Source organism: Euprymna scolopes, chromosome 9 (assembly GCF_053919585.1).
Source record: "Euprymna scolopes isolate OS-2025 chromosome 9, ASM5391958v1, whole genome shotgun sequence".
Taxonomy (NCBI): Eukaryota; Metazoa; Mollusca; class Cephalopoda; order Sepiida; family Sepiolidae; genus Euprymna; species Euprymna scolopes.
The window spans coordinates 22113113-22126298 of NC_136490.1; positions in this window are offsets into that span (position 1 = coordinate 22113113).

Here is a 13186-nt window from a genome sequence, read left to right on the forward strand (position 1 = left end):
TTTTCGATTATCAATTTTGAATATTGTTTAGAGACATTCCGATACAAAACCTATATAAAAATTTTCTTAGACACATAAAGTATATTCGTGAAATTTATAAAAAAAAACATCGCCCCAGCCGTTTCGGAATCCATAGTAAACGAAGTAACACACACACAGACACACAGACAGACACACAGGCAGACTCACACATCTATAAAGTGTCTTTTGTGTATAATTTACTAACATTGTATAAAACCAACACACGGCAGTTTTACTGTTATAGACATTATTATTAAACTTCATATTTATTCAATCAAATGTTTTAATTTAAAAAAAATAAGAGAGCGATAATTTTATGTCATATTAATACCGAAATTACATAATATTCATCGAAATATTACATGCTATATTCAGGTTTTTTTAGTCTATGAATCCAATTCGTGAATATTAATTATTTAATTTCATATTAATACCATTGAACCTATCAAAGTCCACAATTACTAACATAAAATAGTATTTGACTCTGAAGTTAATATATTCTTTCTGGGACCAAGATATAACACAATGTTGTTTCGTTGTATAAACATATAGATCGACTTAACAACACAAACTCAGTACTTTAAGTACTCTCTGCATGGGATGTATCTGCCCTTAGAGAGCTTCAGCCCGTAAATAATATCGATTAACACCAGATGATGTTTATTAATAGGTATGAAAACCTAAATCTTGATATACTACAACTGTATTTTATGATTTCTATGTATATAATTATATCTGATTATATGCACATATAAAACACGGTTTATATAAACATGTAAGTAAATAATGTATTGGTATATACGCATACATCATTACAACAATATTTATTAAATACATATGTAAATAATTAATCGTCTATGTCCGAATATATATATATATATATGCATACACACACATACACCCACACACATATATATATATACATATATAGTCCAGGTTAATGATATATATATATATATATATATATATATATATATATATATATATATATATATATATATATATATATACTAGCTGTACCCGGCCACGCGTTGCTGTGGTTCAGTTTGTTAAAATAGAACACATTCCTCAAGAAAAATTGCATTTTATTCGTTTATTTACTTTTATTATTTTTTGCAATTTTTTTAATAAATAAAAGTTGTTATTTTTTCTCCCTAAAAAAGATTAATTTTTTTACCATAAATTGTTAGGTGAAAGTTGTTTTTTCAGGAAAACTTGCACTTTTTTTTTAAAAGAAATTTGTCAGTAAACGTTTCCCTTTGAAAACGGAATTTTTATTATAAAAAGAACAGATGAATGGTTTACATGAACACTGTAAATAGTTATGTGAAAGTAGAGAAAAATTTGATTCTTTTTTTCAAGAGAATGTACAAATTATTATTTTTTAACAGATGTTCAGAAAATAAACAGAAAAATACTTCCATCCTCAATTATGCAAAAAAATAAATAAAATGTTGATTTAGTGTTTCAACATAATGTTTATAAATTACGATAAAACTTGCTGAGTATGTGCTGTTTTACGGTTGTTGAAAAAATGGAACGAAAACTTAAATTTTGCTTCGTTTTAATCTTTCTTAATTTTTTAATGGCGCCCCCCTCAAACGAATATAATCAAAACAGTAACATTCAACAATTGTACTTTATGTATATAAAACACAAAATAAAAAAAAATAACGAAAGGGAAATAATTCCAAGTTAATAACGAAAGAGAAATAATTCCATTTTTAAACGAAAAAGTCAGTTTGGTATATCTTTTTGTTATTTTTTACATAAGTCCAGCTTACCATTCACATTGGAAATGTCGACATTTATAGGTTGTAGGGTACGTTTACAACGAATAAACACTCCAATCTAGTAGATGTATCAGAATTTTTGACACCCTTATCACGAAACTGCGAATAAAATATAAAAATCTCGTAATTTCTCTTTTAAAAGTGGGTTGTTTATTTTCTTTATGGGGTATACTTCCAAAATAAACTAATAAAGTTGTTTTAAAAGTAATAGAAATATTTTTTTTTATTTTAATAAAGGGAGGCGTCAAAATGTTTATACACTTTGAGCGTCGGCATTCATTTTATCTGTACCTACAATTCTTCGATGAATATTTGATATGAAAGCGACTATGTGTGGTTAATTTAAATTAAATTTCAATCACGTGGTTTCATTATCAATAATCATGTGATTAAACCCATTGAAAATTTACCGATATTGTAAACACATTCTGTTTACATTAAGCCTGTAGTTTTATTTTAGTGATGCTGTTTTGGCAACTGAGATTAAAAAAAAAACCGCGAGATCAGGAGAAAGAAATGTCCAGAAAATCGCTAGATTTTTAACTTTTATCATCTGAAATTTTCAAAAATCGCTTATTCCCCCCCCAAACTCCATATTTTAACTTCCTAGCATAAAAAATTATAAATATAGTATATTCAATATATTAAATGTTCCGTGTTTTCTCACTATATTTTTCTGGAATTATATTGAAGCGGTTGGCTCCCGTATTTTATCAGCTAGTTTTACCTGTTTTTTCAGAGAGGGTATTTTTTTTTGCAGGAAACAAATCATAAACTCAAACTTTTTATAATAAAAGTTAAATTGAAATATACTGCAAATTAAACATCACAATAATGGTGCAACATATTCTGAAATTAGAAAAATAAAAAAAACAAAAAACTTTGTTTTATAAAAGTATTTAGGTTGGTAGATAATTAAATTCTACTGTATTGATATCATTTTTTTTGCTGTTGTTTCTTGCTTTTTACAATTTTCGACTAAATACTTCTAAATTTCGTATTTTAAACTAAACTTCGAAGGTTGGAATGCCCACTCCCCACCTAAAATGTACTTGGAAAAATCGATTTTATAGCGAGATTTAGGAATGGTTAGCCGAAAAAAAGGTGAAAAACAAATAATCAATAAATAATTGTTACCAAAGGCAATAAATGCATTTTTTTTACTTACATGAATGAATTTATTTTATGTTTTAAAGTATTTTCAAGCGCTTGCTGGTGTGTGGGTGCAAAATATCTCCAGATTTTCTAGAATTTCCCGCTAGATTGCAAACGAAATCTCCAGATCTAGCAGGAAAACTGCTAAATTAGAAACACTGGCCACGTGACAGGAAGCGGTAATAAATAATTGTCCCTAAATAAAAAAATGGCCTATCTGTACAAAGAAACCCACCTATTTATCATAGAAAAATTAAGTATAATGTTATAATTAAAAAGAAATATATAAAAACACACATGGATATAGTAAACATATTATACCAAAACGTGGAAGCCATCCGTCCAGTGGTTTTTTAGACTATTAATTCCGAATGAACCAAGAGTTACATTTTTATATATATAGATTCCAGAATAAAACTTCACAGAATTTCAACAGAGGTTATATATAGACATGAGAGATACTTATATTGATTTTTATTTATTCAGATATGAATAGTTTTGCTACACCGACATGAGAGTTTTTCGATCTGTAGTTATTTATAACTAAGCTCTCCTCTTACGAAATGTCAATGCTTTCATTTAGATAATCATATTTTGAAAAAAAAGATACAGACATACGCACATACACGCACACAAATATATATATATATATATATATATATATATATATATATATATATATATATATATATATAATGAAGAACTCAAATGACCTTGTAACGATGTATGTAACCCACTTTCCGGTTTACGACATCCGATTGCGCATGACCTGCGCACTGAAATACGTTATTATTTCGAAGTTATTATTTAACATGAGAAGAGTGGGGTTTAAAATAACTTAAAAGAAATACACAAATAAACGATGTAAAAAGAAAGCAGAAAGTATTAACAATTGTTTATTTGGATAATTTAAACGAGAAAAAAACAAAAGAACAATTGGGACGCTGAAATATTAACGTTATTATTTCGAAATTATTATTTAACATGGGAAGAGTGGGGTTTAAAATAACTTAAACGTAATACAGAAATAAACGATGTAAAAAAGGCATATATATATATATATATATATATATATATATATATATATATATATATATCAAAATTTGAATTTAACTATAATAATTATTATGGTATTTCTTCAGTGCACATTTACCTATAAGTATGGCCAACCATTTATAATTCAGTAATTGTATTTTTTTTTAAAAACAATCAATTATTATAAACAGAACGACTCATAGAAATCTATCTATATTATTTTTCATTTTTATATACTTTCATAGATATGTTTCTGTTATGTCAAAAAACTATTTTCTTTACGTCACAAGTGTCACGCTCATACATGAATTCCATAGCTAATACAACATACTGACACAACGGGTCACAGGTATCTAGTATATATATATATATATATATATATATATATATATATATATATATATATATATATATATATATAATACTTATATAGAGTATGTAGCATATAGCTTTACTCACATATTCTATTGTTAGTCCTGAAAGACAAAGGATATCCTCTGTAGGGGCAGCTGCGCGTGCAATTGTAAGGCAACGGTTGTGCAATCCCTAACACCACCTCTCTGAATCAGCACTGTTTGGCAAGGAGGAGATCAGGACGACTGGAAACAATGCTTAGAGAAAGGAAGAGCACCTGGACGTCCCAAATGGAAACCCATTTAGTGCTGACCAGGTTCAACGTTGTTTAACTTCGGTGATCCTGTGGGAGCCAGTGTGTCAACGTGATTATGCCGTAGACTCATATATTAATGATTATAAAATTTACTCGGAAAATTATGTACGTAATTCATATATCATTATATCATTTATATATCATTATAAAAATGTGGGTGTATATACAGAAAATAATAATAGTAATAATAATAAGAAGAATGATAATATTAATAATAATAATAATAATAATAATAATAATAATAATAATAATAATATTATATATATATATATATATATAATGTGAGTGTATATATGAAATATTCATATTAGCGAGGCCTGTGGAAATTCCACATGGAACTTATTCATGTGTAATATATTGATGTTGGCATTCTGTAGATGTTCAGCGTAAATGAAGACGCTCTGGGATTATTGTAGCTTTTTTTGTTTAAACTTCAAAAGTATTTATCTAAGCTAGCAGAGACGCCCGGCATAGCCCGGTCGTAAAGTACGCTTAAATATGATATTTTATTCTTTCAGATTTCGTATATAATATTATAGAGTTAATGTTCTATCGATTTTTATATATTATAAAGTTGCGATTTAAAAAAAAAATTATACCCATATGATTTTGGTGAATCAGCTTGAATGGAAACAGAAACCAAAACTGATGATATATATATATATATATATATATACATACATACATACATATATATATATATATCTACACACACACATATATATATATATATATATGTATGTAAATTGAGTTTCTTCAGCTATTATCGAAATTGAAACCAAAACTTCTTAAGAATTCTTGGTAAAATTATTTATTACAAGAAATGGAAGTCCACAACAATTAAAAAACAGTCACCCGGATGTAATTATGACACACAAAATAAATAACACGCATGCTATTATATTAAAATGTATACAAGGTGTAAAATAAAATCAAACATTTGATAGACAGAAAACGACATATGCTATAAGAAGAACAGGTTTTATACAGAGAGACCCCACAATTTAATCAGAAATAGTTATAACAGTACTACTACTAATACTACTACTACTACTACTACTACTACTACTACTACTACTAAAGTGTAGTATCTGTTCTTCAGATGCGGCATTTCCATTTCTTGTTCTCTTTCGGTGGAGGAGCAGTCTTTCACGACTGAGACATTTTTTAAATTTTTGTACCGTTTCTCCACGTTAAAAAACGACCCTGGTGTCTAACTTTGTCCCGTGGGGTGGCATTGTAAATAAGTACTACTATATATATATATATATATATATATATATATATATATATATATATATATATTATGTATATTATATATATATATATATATATATATATATAATATAAGTCTATATATGAAATACTGCATTATTTTTCAATCGCTAAATTTGTCGCACACTTTAGCAACTATATGTTCGTGGATACAAATCTTCCAACATGATCCAATGTTTAGAAAGTCGAATGTGTTGGAAAAATGCTTGTCGATTTTGGTTTTGATCAAGATCACGACCACTGATGAGGAACATCGTTGTCCAACCCCAAGTGGTTCGATTTGGCTTTGTGTGCAGGGGGGGGATATCGTTGCTGGAAAGAATCCAGCAGCGATCTCCTTGTATTTCGTTTATTTTATTTTTTTTATCAAGTGTAATCTATTTATATATCCTTTTATATGCCCTTTTCTCTACCCTGCAACCTCTCTCCCACAAAAGAGACGTTGCGAGCCTATCCTTGTTTTATCGTTATTTCCATGGCAGGTGCTCGCCTGAACTCCAATCTCTGCCCCCCCCCTCGCCAATCTTTCACGAAAAACACCCGTCTAGCTGAATCCACTGTGAAAAATTTCCCCCAATCTATATCTGTGCATAAATCAAAACGTGGATTCTATGAACAAAGATTCTTTCTTAGAACTGCACGCCTGTGGAACTCTGTTCCGTCTGCCTGCTTCCCACCTGACTACAACTTGGATGTCTTCAAGTCCAATGTTAACAAATTCCTAATGTACCGCCCCCTTAAGTAAACACTTCATCAAATCTCCACACTAACGTAATGTACTTGCAATAACCCTTATTCCTGCGTGGCTTCTGGGCCTTGATAAGTGGTAATCACTGTGTAAAACAAATCTATAAAAGTGAGGATGCGTGTGTGTTTCCATCATTTTTGATGCAAGAGTTATCGTTCTTTGAAATTAACCTTTATAGATCAATTGTTGTGATTTATGTTAAAGCTATCCATATAAAACACGCTTCAAGTGTAGATATTTATTTATTAAGAGTGCTTGTTCTATAAACATGATTGAAAGTAATGTCACATGTCGCGTGCAAATCAATCAAGCACACAGGATATAAAGCAAATTTTTATAATGCAATAAAATGTATTTGTATTGGAGCAATTTACTATTTCGTGATCTCGTCGAATTTTTTTTTGATTATGGAAATTGCTCCAAACAAGGACTTCATGTAAGTAGTAGGGAACAAACAAAAATTATTTCAAGGTCAAAATCAACCAATGATTAGAGATAGATAGATTGCGACTCCAAAATGTGATTACTAAAGGACCAAAGTGAGGGTTACGAGGCTACTAGATGAGGAAAGCGAAAGTTGGACCAATATGTGCATTTTAGGCTACTTGAAATCGAACGACATTAAAAATAATTCACTTTTAACTGCTTTTAAGCAGTATTCATGCGGCGTGGGCCAGATGGGCGTATATTACTGGTCGGATTTGTTTTTACAAGGGAGAAACCACTTATCAAGGCCCAAGTGCCACTCAAGGATAAAGGTTAATGATTGTACGATGGCATGTGAAACAACAGTGCAGTGGTCGTTAGTGGAGGAAATTAAGGAGAAATTGAGTATTTAAAGACTCGTCTCAACAAGAATTTGTTTAGATTTGACTTGAAGAAAACATGTTGTAGTCAGGTGGAAAGAAAGGGAACAGAGTTCCACAGGAAAGCAGTTCTAGGGACAAAAAGCTTTTGTTTATAGAGTTTAGATTTTGGCATAGATAGAAAATGGAGGAAATTGTTGATAGTGGTTGTAGCTAGCCGAGTGTTTTTTTTTTGTGAATCTTTGGAAAGAGGTCCATAGATTGAAGCTCAGAAAAATGATAGATCAGAGCCAGGCTCGACATATCTGTTCCGTCGGAAAGAGGTCGCAGGGAGGGGAAAAGATCACCTGCTAGATTACGAAGCCGGTTTTGAACTGTTAAGACAGCATAGTGTGCTCTGAGTTGCTCCTCCCCAAACGTGGAATTAGTACTCCATTTTAGGACGCATTTAGCTCTTACACAAGTAGAGGATTGTGTCACGAGTATAAAATTAAACAATAAGAGAACTGCCAGCGCGATAGTGTTTCTTTTACGAAAACTATTTGTTGTCACTACATTTATTCCCTTCGGATGTAAAACTGTAAATGGCTTTTACAATCCGATATCAATAAAATACCTTTCAATAATAGCGATTAAATTATTAGATGCTTTCGACAGTGACATATAACCTATTTATATTGTCAATAATATGTGATTTCCTGGGTGTTGAATATCACCTCTATAAATATTCTCGTATCGTTACTAATAAACACATCTGGATATATCAGAATGCAAAATAATAATAATAATAATAATAATAATAATAATAATAATAATAATAATAATAATAATAATAAAAGTAATACTAATGATAAAATAATAATATAAATAATAATAATAATAATAATAAATTAATAATAACAATAAAATTAATAATAATAAAAATAAGAACAAGATTAATATAATTAATAATAATAATAATTATAATAAAATTTATAATAATAAAATTAATAATAATAATTAAAAGTTTATGATAAAAATATTAATAATAAATTAATAGTTATAATACAATTAATAATCATAAAAAATAATAAGATTAATAAGATTAATAATAATTATAAGAATAATAAAATTAATAATATAAGTAATAAATTATTAATAATAAATTATTAGTAATAATAATAATAAGTTTATAATAATAAATTAATATTAATAATAACAATAATATAAATAATAATAAGAATAATAAATTAATAATAATAATAAAAATAATAATGAAGTAATAATAATAAGTTTACAATTTGCATATTAGTATACAACATCTAATATAATAAATACGAGGACCGTGCCAAAAGTAAACCCTCCTAATTTCTAACTCCCAAAAGTTGAAGACTTACGAAAACCGATGTGATACCATTAAAACCAGTGACATTTTGTGCTTCAGAATATATTTTTCTACATAGTTGCCACCATTATTAATGCACCCCATAAGACATCAATGAAAAACTCAATAGTAAGACTTATCGATAAATAATGCTTTTGATTATTGAAAACGTATAAAAGTATGTATGTTTGAATACAAAACGTTCGGTATTATAAAATTATTTCTTATGTAAAATCACGATAATTGCTGCCTTACTCTTGAGTGGTTCGAAAGTCAGAATCCAGTGTTTGGAATAAAAATTAAACATTGAACACAATCGGCCGTATGTTAGTCCCTATTTTCTTTTTTGCGATCTGAATCATATGATATTTCTTTAATTTCATTCACCAAAAAGCAAGGCATATTTCTACCGAGACAAGGCCAGATTTATGGGGGGTCGAAATAGGTTGATCAACGGGAATTTTGTTCACATTACATTGAAATTCTGTATGAAAGTAAAACCTGGGAAGCAAGAAACAAGTAGGTGATTCATAATACAAGCTGTTCCGTAAATGATCTATTAGAATAAATAGTGTTCCAGAATATGGTGATCTGTACAATGTTGCAGTCAGTCACTAAGTTTTTCGGAGCACATTCAATTAAGGCATAATTTAAAAGTGCATTAAATTGGAGAAATGTGGCATGCGTATATTTCTTACACACACACACACACACACACACACACACACACACACACACACACACACACACACACACACACACATATATATATGTCTATAAATATTAATTATTTTTCCTACAGACACTTGTGTTTGATGCTTACGTATACATCAGTGGAGGAAGTTATTACTGTCGGCCAAAGGATTCGAACCTAATCACAAATCCGCCTTTAATCTGCAGTCGGGTATTAATCCCTAAGCCTACTTAAAATTATCAGGGGAAAGAAAAAGAGAACTTAGACACAAAGTCACCGTTTTTTCTGCAGTCTTGTGTTCAACCCCTAATAGTTATCATGAAAAAGGAAAAGTTCTATATAAAATGTTGACGCAAGTGGTCAAATAAAGAAAGCTAGTCAGATAGTGTTCAAATGTAGATGCCGGAATATTGTTTAATGCTAAGTCCGGTATCATATTATAACTCTCTTAAAAACCTAATCCTAATTCTAGTAGGCTTATAATAATATTGTTATAAGTAAATGTCAATATTTTTTTACCTACAGACACTAACGTTTCGTGCTTACGTAATTATCAGTATAGAAGCTGATAATTTTGCCATTCGAAGGGTTAAAACTCAGCCATTATGTCATATTGTGGCCTGGATTTGAACCTCTCGAACACCAAGAAAAAAATGAAATTAAATTCTATATAAAATGTCGAGGCAAACGGACAAATACAGAAAATGTTCAACTGCAGACGCAGGGACATTAATATATATGCTAAGGCCAACAGCTTATTATTTTATCCCCTTAAAGAGAATCAATCCTAGTTGGAGGGGCTTAAAGTAATTATTTGTATAAATTAATATAAACTAGTGGGACCTGTGGAAATTCCACAGCGGTAGAAGAAATAATTGCCCATTTTGTTTCAATAATAATAATAATTTTTAATTATGGATATATTTATAGATCTAAAAGACATTATTAAAAAAAAATGTTATTTTTTTAAAAATGAACTATGACACACGTATTGTTAAATATTAAAGCTTTTTTAGTGTCTTTCTTATTTATTTACTTCTTATTAAAACGTTCCTGCTGCTATTCTCTTTTACTTTTACTTTTAAAATTCTTTTTACTTTTAAAGTCTGAGTGTTCTTACATATGTGTTCTTACTTATATACGTGTGTGTGTGTGTGTGTGTTCCATCTGCAGGCCAACACCAACTCTCAACCCATGTGTCCGTCAACCGGAAGCCTACGACCACAATTCTGTTTACCCTAATTTTTCTTTTACTTTTAAAATTCTTTTTACTTTTAAGGGTTCTTTTAAAGTCTGTGTGTTCTTACATATTTGTTCTTCTTATATGGGTGTGTGTGTGTTCTATTCTTACACAGTTTCTTCTTTGAAGGGTCTTGACATCTATGCACAAATATATAATGTGTACATACCTGATTGCCTTGTCCAGCGGATGATATCTTCTTGCCGCTGGCTCCATCTCATGTGGAGTGGTACTTACTGCTGCAGATGCATCGATAACACGAGATGGATTGAAGCTTCAATTTGTTTTATTAAAAAGGCAAACCTATGTCTCGAACCCATGGTTGTTGGAGGAGAGACCCTAATGTCACGTCTGCTTCATCTGCAGTCCAAAACCAAATCTAGCCCACGTGGTCGCCAACCGGAAACCTACGACCACAATTCCCGTTACCCCTAATTTCCGATACATTCTATCTAGGTTGACAAAAGGTGACTTGAGTTTGATGAGTGTCAAATCTAACTTTCTGTGACCCCACTAAACTCGCTGATGGGGATCGAAAATATATCTACATAACTTGCTATTTTTACAGCTATCTAGATAGCATTTAAGCTAGGATTCACATTAATACAATATGTACGTTAAAGATACTAATGAATGAGTTTGCATTAGAATTTTAAGAACATTTTTTTTATGTGAAATCGGGCCAAGAAGATAATAAGGTTTAATAAAAAAATAACAGAAAATTAAAACAAAACAAAAAAAATACGTTTTCTTTACATACGGTCCAAAAGCGACATCATTTTCTAAGTTATTTTTGATTTTTACATTGCGTTTTCGGTGATCGGGAGATTTTATTAAAAAAGTAAGATAGAAAGTGATAACATGCTAGAACAGTAAATTAGCGTAACTATATACTAATATCTTAATACCCTCAGTATGTTATCATTTTCTATCCTTCTTTTTAATAAATAGGATCTCCTGATCGAAAAATGTATAATCTGGAAACCGAAACACACGTACGCGCGTGCGTACGTTATAGGTACTAAGGTAATAGAATAGTAAGTATTTAACCCACAGACACTAGTACTTCTTGCTTACGCAATCATCAGTGTAACTAGTGATAATTACTGCGGGCTATGAAACTCTGGTTATATGAAAAGTGTTTAAAAAAAAACTGATATTACTGCATAGTTTTTAATTATACATTATGCATTTATGTCTCTCGTTAACTTTCATTTTTTTTTCCCTTCAGACATTTTATTTCTCGATGTTTCTCTCTCCGCATATACGTAGTATCTATCGATTTATACGCGTGTACATGTTTGTAATTATGTCAATCGATACAGCCAATTACCTTGAAATCTCGTACATACTCGGCTGCACTCTTTTCTGTTATGGATACAAGCTCTCTTTACATTATTCTCTCTCCACTCTCTTATTCTCTTTTATATATATATATATATATATATATATATATATATATATATATTGAAAACGAAGAAATGGACCATAATAGGATGTTAAGTCGACTAAAATATGAAAAATAAAAGAGTGAAATTGCACAATAAATAAAACGGGACAATTATATATTGTAAATATACAATTAAGTAAAATAAATAAGTCGACTTTACTGGACTTTCCCTTAGTTGCGATTCACCAACAACCAGGAAACTTACCATTATTAGAAACTTAAGCCATTGGGCACTTGCAATTTGCTCTTCTTTTGGCTAAAAAAATCAGGCATGGTGTTGCCGCATACTCCAAGAAACCCAAAAAGAAAATTACACTAAAGAACTATAAAAGCAATGGTTTTCAGTAAAAATACCTGAATGTTATAAGTCTTACAAGTATTTTAATGAAATGTGCTTTGCATTTGTGCTCTGGTGGCGTACGTACCCCAGGCAAACTTGTTTAGCAACAAAATCCCTTCCCTACTTTGGGAGCGTTTTTTTTTCTTCGGACTACTAGAATTTGAAATTCTGTCCCTGTTACCTGCTACTTTGACTCTATTGACAATTCTTCTTCTTCTTCTTCTTCTTCTTCTTCTTCTTCTTTTTCTTTTTCTTCCCGTGTCATGGCATGTTCATTCCGTAGATGAAATAAAATAGTTGTCTCTTCCGTCCAAATGGCGATATGCCTTGTTTGGGGTTAACATGACTAACAAACTATCGGCAGGACGTTTTCTATATGCTTCGGTCGATTGTTGGTCTGATTCCTCTGAAGACATCACATGATTTGAACTTGGCAGAATACATGGGATAGGTTGCCATCAGCTTTCCCAGCGCAGTGGCATCTGACTTGCCTGTTTGCACCTTTCCCCTGTCCTTAGGTCATCCGTATAGTTGCAGTCGAATAACGTAACTCTTAATACCATAGAAACGTTGATCGGCTAGAGATTCATCCTCCT